Raw genomic sequence first — 8905 nt, 5'->3', positions numbered from 1 at the left:
CAGCTTGGAGGTCTGCCTCTGCTAAGGAATGAGTTCAAGGCCAGGCTGGGCCACTTACTGTGATCTTGCCTCAAAATCAAAGTTGAAAACGGCCTGTGGGTGTAGTTCAGTGGTAGAGCACTCAGCTAACATGCAGGAGGCCTTGGCCAGTATGGACAGAGGAGCAAAGCCAGAAAAAGAAGCAAGAGACAGGGAAGAGAGAGTCAAGAAACAGAAGGACCCTGAGATGTGAAGAGTGACCGGCCTTCCTCTCCTCCCCTCTGGGCCAGGTCATCTTGGATCACAGCTGCTGGGGCAGTAACAGGAGTGTCAACAGGACTCAGAGGAGGTGACAGGGACTCAAGGTCACCTATGCAGACTCCCCTCCGGTGACGTACCAGACACAGAGCAAAGAGGCGTCTAGCTAGAACTGCTTAAGGAGGGTGAAAGGTTTTCAAAATCGGATTTTATTTTGTAGACCGTGAGAACTGCAACATGTAAGGAAGATTTTTTTTTTTAATTTCATGACAAATATTTTGTGTTAGGTTGTCTGTTAGCTCTTTTTGAATTGTTCTTCGGGATTTTTCCTTCCATGTTAGCCAGGAATACTGAGACCATGGGTTTTATGACTCAGGTTTTGATTTTTTTTTTCCCTTTCATCTCTGTTATTTTTTTCTTTTCCCTTCCCTCCTTTCTTTTGTGGGTTGTTGTCGTAGGGTTTCATGTAACTCAGACTTGGCGCCTCAAATTTGCTTCTGTAGCTGAGGCTGGCCTTGAATTTGCAATCCTCTTGCATGTTGAGGCCTGCAGGAGTGCCAGGCCTATAGGTGTTCAAATGCTGTTTTATGAATGAAACCCAGGACTTCCTACATGCCCAGTCTGATGGTTAGTGTTGTCAGCTTGAGAGCATGTGGAATCACCCAGAAAAGGAGCCTTGGGTATATGCCTCTGAGGATTTGTCTTGGACATGCTCTGGTGGATTCTCTGGGGAAGGTTAGCTGAGGTGAAGTATGGAGACCTGCCCTAAATATGGGTGGGACTGTGTCACAGCCAGGGTGGTAGACTGAAGAAAATGAAGAAGGATGATGACCAGCAGCTGCCCTCAGGATTTGCTGCCTGTGGCCACCACCTCCTGCTTCCATGACTTTCCTCCCATGGTAGACTGTACCTTCCAGCTGTGAATCAGCTCCTTATCAGGTATTTTTGTCCCAGCAATGAGGCAAGGAACTAATACCCCAGGCAAGCCCCCACCAACTGAGCTGCAGGTAGGCAGGGCGTCAGTCCAGGAGACAGATACAGATACCTAACACGTCATTCTACCTGGACGTCCTGTGGCGTTCCTGTGGGGCTGCAGGCTGCTGCTGCATGGCCTGCTTCATGAGCCAGGAGCATACATGGTTCCTTGGTCCAGTTCCTTACTTCTCAGCAGATGGTTGCTCCTACACATAAATGGGCTGAACTGAAAAATCACCTAGGAATATACTGAAAAGAAGCCGACCTTGTACCTCCAACACACGTGTCAGGGCAGGGCCTGCTGTGTGTGTTTGGGAGAGGGCACATTGAAGAAAGTTTTTGTTTTAAAGAGTGGATGAGTAGCAAAGAAAACCTTCAATTCGGCTTCAGAGAGAGTCAAGGCGTTTTCCCAGGGAAGGCTGTTCAAAGGGCTTCTAGAAAGTTCTTAGGTCAGTTTTGCTGTCAACAGGGCACCTCTCCCAGGAGGATGTTCCTTCTGTCTACTGCTTGCTACTCATCAGACTTAGGATGAACAATTAAAACAGGACAGAGAGACGTGGACACACCAACATAGGAGGTGGGCTCTAGGGGCCGGCCAGTGGGTTCTATCTTGTCAGCTTTAGTAGTTTGTTTTTTTTTTTTTTTTTTTTTTTTTTTGTCAAATACTTTGATGAATACATGTAAAGAAATGCTTATCAAATCTCCATTTGGGACACAAAGATGGCTTTGTATATAATGTCACTGGAACACAAAAGAGAAATAACATGGACACACTTAGAATTTGCTGTTACAACCCTGTGTCTTGATGACTGTGTCCCCCGCCTCTGTGTCGTGTGCATACACAAAGCTGCACTGATGTAGGCTGATGGGAGCTTGCCTTATTGATACCTGTGCAAGAAGGACTTACGAGTTTTATTTCAATTGATACCAGCAGTCCAGGGTGTTGCTGCCAAGGAAGCGAGAGTACCTGGTAATAGGCCTGGAATGGTTTGAATGAGGGGAGCGATTGTCCTACTCTGGGAATCGTTGGAACAGGCCTGGTGTGTTCCGTTCTGCTCTGAAAACCTGTGAAACAGACAAATAAGATTACATCCAAAAGGGAACCGTGTTTGTGTGAGGAAATGCAAACCAATCGCCCATGTGCTGTATTTGAAATAATCTCCTAGAGAAGAGATGGTCCTTGGGCCGTGAGCATTAACTGCACATTACATACCACGTAGTTTCAAGATGGTTGGAAACCAGGCATATTCTCCTGAAAGGCAGAGCCAGATGTGGCGAATGGATGCTCCAGCAGCTAGAAATATCTGTACTCTGAACTTGGAGTCAGCTTTTTAAGGGGACTTTCCTAGCTGGGGAAACTCAGGGATAGGCTGGGAAACCTAACCTGTATACCTGTAGGAAAATAAGTACCAGAGGGTGTTCAAGGGCAGGAGACCCTGACTCAGGGAGTCAACTTAACTTCCTCTAAAGTCAAAAAGTCAGACCTGACTGTCCGTAAGAAATGGACTAAATACATTTCTGTTTTGTTCTCAGATGGCTTTATTTTTAAAATAACAGAAGTGAGCTCAGGGGCGTGGAAAATAACCATTGAGAAGCTGTACGGAGACCTCCGTTGTTTACAATTTCAGTCCCTTCCAACCCTGGCAACGGGGAATCACATATGACAGGAAGGTATGCCGAATGTGGGCGGCTTCTTCCATAGCCCTTATTTCGACATGCCTTGGTGCTCCACAGTGTGGCATTTGATTAATTAATTAATGACCACCCAGCAGGCTACAGAATCTCCAAAGAAGCCTTTGAACCTTGTCACACTGTTGGTGAGGGCTGTAGCGTGGAGTGTGGAGCTGGTGTATTGAGTGTCAAGAGTATTAATGCTTCCTGGGAATATGCAGAGGAGGGAAAGCCCACACCTAAGACTTGGTTGCAATTTTATAATGCACCCCTCATATAATTTATACCCCATTAATTAACTCAGAGTGTTTTTAATCATTGCTTCTGATGTGATCTATTAAATCATAAAGGGAACCATGTGGAAAGGGGCGGGGGTGGCTTTCAAAATAGGACACATAGGAAGGTAACAGGTGTCCCAGATCAGAGCCTTGGGAGAGTGCTGTTCCGTGGGTGAGTGACAGGTCACAGGAACTAGATCACCAGCATCACTGCATTAAAGAATGGAGCTCCTCGGCAGACATGCTTGCTCCCAAGAGATATACATGCCTATGGATGCTGACATATATATGGAATGAGACACCAGGCCTGTGATGGATATCCAACCTGAGCAGCATCGGGGGTCACTGCTCAGAACGCTCACACTCTATTAAATGCTCTAATGTTTTAGTCTTAAAAATTTTAACAGAGGCCCAGAGAAAAGTCGTCAGGAACACTCTGAGTTCTTGCAGAGGTCCCAGGTGCAGTTCTCCACACCCACATGGGAGCTAAAAACCACCTGTAGCTCAGTTCCAGGATCTAATGTCTCTTGTGACTTCTACAAGGTCCCGTATGCACATACATGGCACCCACACTTAAAAGGTTTTTAAATCTTTAGTAATTTTGATGGAGTCAGCACCATGACTCAGTGGGTAAAGGTTCTTGCCACCTTGCCTGACCCCAGAGCTTGATCCCTGGGACCCACATAGTGGGAAGAGGGAACCAACTTTTGTATGTTGTCTTTTGACCTCCACACGTGTACTATGGCAAGAGCTTTTACACACACACAGACACACACTCTCAAGCACATGTGTATAGACACACAAATGAATGGGGGGAAAGTAGAACATGGTTTAAGCAAAAAGCAAGAAGCAGTGACAACAAAACCCAAGAAAGGAAAGCATCCTTACTCTTCAATAAGTTTAAATAAAGTATATGGAGATTTGTACCAAATCCCACATGTCGTGACAGGGACTATCTGTGTATGTGCGGTCTGTGACAGGGACTATCTGTGTATGTGCGGTCTGTGACAGGGGACTATCTGTGTATGTGCGGTCTGTGACAGGGGACTATCTGTGTATGTGCGGTCTGTGACAGGGACTATCTGTGTATGTGCGGTCTGTGACAGGGACTATCTGTGTATGTGCGGTCTGTGACAGGGACTATCTGTGTATGTGCGGTCTGTGACAGGGACTATCTGTGTATGTGCGGTCTGTGACAGGGACTATCTGTGTATGTGCGGTCTGTGACAGGGACTATCTGTGTATGTGCGGTCTGTGACAGGGACTATCTGTGTATGTGCGGTCTGTGACAGGGACTATCTGTGTATGTGCGGTCTGTGACAGGGACTATCTGTGTATGTGCGGTCTGTGACAGGGGACTATCTGTGTATGTGCGGTCTGTGACAGGGACTATCTGTGTATGTGCGGTCTGTGACAGGGACTATCTGTGTATGTGCGGTCTTCTTTATTGATTTTATAACACATAAGACAACTAGTTTCATTGGCACCTTCACATGTGTACATCATCATACTCTGACATCATCATACTCTGACATCATCATACTCTGACATCATCATACTCTGACATCATCATACTCTGACATCATCATACTCTGACATCATCATACTCTGACATCATCATACTCTGCTTTCACTCATCTCTACCCCTCAGCAACGTGACCTGCCCTCCCATCAAAAAGCCACTCCCTCCACAACACATTTATTTCCCACTTCCCTCTCATGTTCTTCACAGGTGCTCTCTCTTAGACCTCTTTCTCCTTTTTCTACTTTATGCTCCCCCCCCCCCGTGTGTGTGTGCGTGTATGTCTGTCTGTCTGTCCTGTCTGTCTGTCTCTATCTCTCTAGATTATGAATAGAGAAAAGAACATGTAACATTTGTCTTGAGTCTTGCTTAGTTTTCTTCTTCCTCCTCCTCCTTCTCCTCTTCCTCTTCCTCCTCCCCCCTCCTCCTCTTCTTCCTTTATATTTGCTTAACATCATAATCTCCATTTCTACCTATTTTATGCAAATGCAATGATTTAATTTGCATAACCACTTAATGGAACTGTATGTGTATAGGAACCACATTGTCTTCATCCTTTCATCCCTTCATGGCTCCCTGTCCCCAAGGCATAAATATACACTCTTAAATGCAAAAGGATGTTATCATTTTTCTAACTGAACTTTTATTTGGGCCTCCATTTCTTCTGCTCTCCGTGTTTTCTCTAGGATGTAGATGCCTCAGTATTGGCTGGTTTGGCTTTTTGTTTTGAATGTAGACACACGTACATTTCTATGTACAAAGTTTGTAGAATACACATCTTGTCTACCCGCTTCCGTTCCCAGCAGAATTACATGAGTTGTCCAGAAACAGGAGGCCTTTTTAAATTTCCAAGTAGCTGAAAATACTGTTTTGTCCCCTTCAGTGATTTTTTTTTTCTCTTCCCCGGGAATTGCTACTTATTGTGGACTTTCAATTTTTTCCGGTACTTTAAAAACCACTTGTGGTATCCGTCTGCAGTCACTTTCTTCTCTCTTCATGATGCACACTTATCTTCAGATCTGAGCATGTCAGGCAGCTCCATGGATTATATTCTAAACCTGCTTTACTTTCTCCTCACTGAGGCCATGAAGGCAATACTAATTAAAGTAATACTCGGAGAGAATCCGCTTCCCCCGATCTTAGCGGTTTGTTAGAATCTCTGTAATTGATCAGATCTTCATTTTCTTTGATCTTTGAAAATACTCATTTCAATTCATGACTCATAGACCTCAAATAAGCATATGTAATAAGGTTTTGAGGCAAGATCTGTAATCTGCCCAGTAACATAGGAACTGTGTGTACCTCACCCAAAGTGCGTCCAAAATGGCTCAGTGCCGGAAACAGCTCTTTGTGGAAGGTGGAGTTATTTATGAGCTAAGAGCAGGGCCCTATAATATTTTCTGTTTTGATGAATATGCATTTTAGCTAACTGGCTACATTATGTTGCAGAACTGGTTTTTAGAAATATATTAATTTATCTATCTGTGTGATGTCTGAGTTTATGAACACCTCACACATGTACTACCCTCAGATTCCAGAAGAGGGCATTGCATCTCTTGGAACTGGAGTTACAGGTGGTTGTGAGCAGCAATGTGGGTGCTGGGAACTGAACTTGGGTTTTCTGCAAGAGCAGTAACTGCTCTTAACCACGGAAACATCTTTCTAGCCTTTAAGAGTTGTTTTTTAAAAAAGGATTTTAAACAATTTTAATTTTTGCATTTCAACCTTGATCAAGTGATGAAATAAAATCCTCAATAAAATATGAAAATTTAAAAAATTTTAACAATTGTTTTTTTTAAAAATATCCAACAGGATAGTAAGATACTTAGTTTATTCTTCAAAGCAAACTTGGTGTTCAATGGTAGGAAGTGTGACTAAAGCTGGCACTCTCTTAAAATGGTAAAATCAATCCAGAAATCCCTGCATCACTATGAGTCCATTTTTGGAAAGTTTACATTTTGGTGGGAAAAGGTCACCATCTTTTGCCAGACTTTTAGAGAGTCTCTGTACTTGCCAGCAGAGAGGTAGAATCTCTTGGTGAGAAACGCAGAAGAAAATGAGGGTTTAACATTTATTATTATACAATTCTTTAGGCTATCCTGTTTTCATTAAAAATGTTCTTGGTTCTACCTGAAAAATACTCACTGCTCACCTTTGATCAAAAAGTTAGCACAGCTTGTCCCTAGAGGCATTGCAGGGGTGGCTGCTGTGTCACAGGTGTGTCAGTAGGTGGCAGAAAACCAAGAGGCCATGTCTATACTCAGTGTTCTGACCAGTGAATATCCTGGGACTGAAGGCCTCTGGCAGGAGTAAGCTGGAACAGATGCCCCCACTTCTCCTAATACCCTAATCCCCCCTACATACACACACACACACACACACACATGCCCCCTTCTCTCTTTCTCTCTCTCTCTCCCATGGGGCCATGTGTGTGGCCTTGTCAAGGAGTAAGCCTGAGATGACCACCAGACCAATGCTAGAGAGCTCAGACAGGGAGCTAGCCTGAGATGACCACTAGTCTGACACCATGCAGGCTTGAGAGGTGAGCACACCATGCCCAAGATGACCCCTGTCCCATGCCATAATGCACCAGCAGGGCATAGCACTCTTGAGACTATTCCTGAGACAACCCCAGACACTCAGAGACCCCAGGTGACACTAAGAAGAGCAAGTGAGTGGTGGGGAAATGGAAGAGAGAAACAAAAGGATGTGGGGACAGTGAGGAGAGGAGGACTGGAGACTCCATGTTAGTGAGGAACAGCCAGATGTGAGTAGCCAGCAATGCCACCTGGGACCATGGTTCTGACCTGTTCTGCCACTGGGGACCACATCTGAGTCCATGGCCCTGCAGCAGCAGGGATATGTTACCACTAAAGTCCAGGCAGACTAGTTTGGGCTGCCACTGGTAGAGATTTCAATGTCTGGGGGCACTGTGTAGAACTGGCCCTTTCTCTTGCCTGGGCATCATGGGATAGCTGGCCCTAGAGGTTTGAGAATAAGAGAGATAATTTCACCCCTAGCCAGTTGCAGTACTCGGGAGAGCAGCCTGCATATCACTCAGGAAGCACAATAGAGCTGGCCTCAGTTGTGGGAGTTGTGGGTGAGCTGATCCTGAGGGTATGGGCATGGGAGAGATGGCCTTGCCACTCATCTTCCATCCACTGGCATGGATGAGGGAGAGATACCCTTCTACCCTCCCTGCCCCTTGCCACCTACAGTAGGTGGAAGACCAGACCCTTAGGTTGTGAGAGCAGGAGAGCTGGCCCAGCCTCTCACCAGTTGTATCACTCGGGAAGATGGGCTCTGTACCTGGGCAGCACAGTAGAGCCGTCTCTGAATGTGGGGGTTTCAGGTGAGTGTTGGAAAGTGGTCCCTGCCTCTTGTCTGCTGTGCCCTGGAACAGACAAAAGAAAGATGTCCTCCTCCCCCCATCCCGTGTCCACTTATAGCAGGCAGAAGACCTGGTCCCAGGGTCACGAGAGGGGGAGAACTGTCCCTGTCCATCACCTTCTGCAACTGTCAGGAGAGCAGGCTCTGCACTTTGCCTGGGGAGCAGGATAGAACTGGCCCTGGTTTTGGGGGTTGTAGGTGAGCCAACCTTGAGGGCATGAGTGTGGGAAAGCTGGCTCTGCCCCTTGCTGTCTGTGGCATTAGATGGACCAGTCAGGGCAGGGTTAGGAGAGCTTGCCCCAATGGTGTGGGTGCAGAGGAGCTGGTGGGCTGACTAGCTCAGATACCTCTCAGGCCCAGATCTAAGGTTTGAACTGGTCCACTCCAACATCTACCCCATAGATGGGCTGCTGGAGTGCACGAAGGGGGCTGGTCCTACACATCCATACCTACAGGCTCTCCATGACACAGGGCAACAACAGGATATCTAAGAGGAGTCCCAGTGAGGTCCCAGTATTGATAGAGTAGTGGAGCCATGGTGATGAACGGAGTCGTTGCAATGAGCAAGTGCAAGCAAAGGAGAGTAGACAGACACGTATACTGTGGTGCACACTGTGACATACTACAGGTTCTACAATGAGATTTCTTTTCTGTTGTGGGTGAGGTTGCAAGGGTAGAGAGTGGGTATGAGGTGCAGGGGGAGGGGAGGAGATGAATGGGATCAGAATGCATGATGTGAAATCACAAAGAACCAGTACAAGGTTTTTTGTAAAAGTTTACAGGATTAGAAAAATACTTAACTTTTTTTGAATTATGTTTTTTAAAGGTGGTG

At 45.9% G+C, this 8905-nt stretch overlaps 1 non-coding gene across 1 annotated transcript; it reads left to right on the top strand.

Moving 5' to 3' along the window:
• The first annotated feature begins 6858 nt into the window (after positions 1–6858).
• On the top strand, positions 6859–6989 carry LOC117715859 (small nucleolar RNA SNORA17). Its single transcript, XR_004607661.1, has one exon. It is a non-coding gene; the product is annotated as a small nucleolar RNA SNORA17 (small nucleolar RNA).
• Positions 6990–8905: the final 1916 nt, after the last annotated feature.

The sequence above is a fragment of the Arvicanthis niloticus genome, chromosome 9 (genome assembly GCF_011762505.2).
Source record: "Arvicanthis niloticus isolate mArvNil1 chromosome 9, mArvNil1.pat.X, whole genome shotgun sequence".
Lineage (NCBI taxonomy): Eukaryota > Metazoa > Chordata > Mammalia > Rodentia > Muridae > Arvicanthis > Arvicanthis niloticus.
The sequence above is the reverse complement of the archived record's forward strand: the minus strand, read 5'-3'. Positions and strand labels throughout refer to the sequence as shown.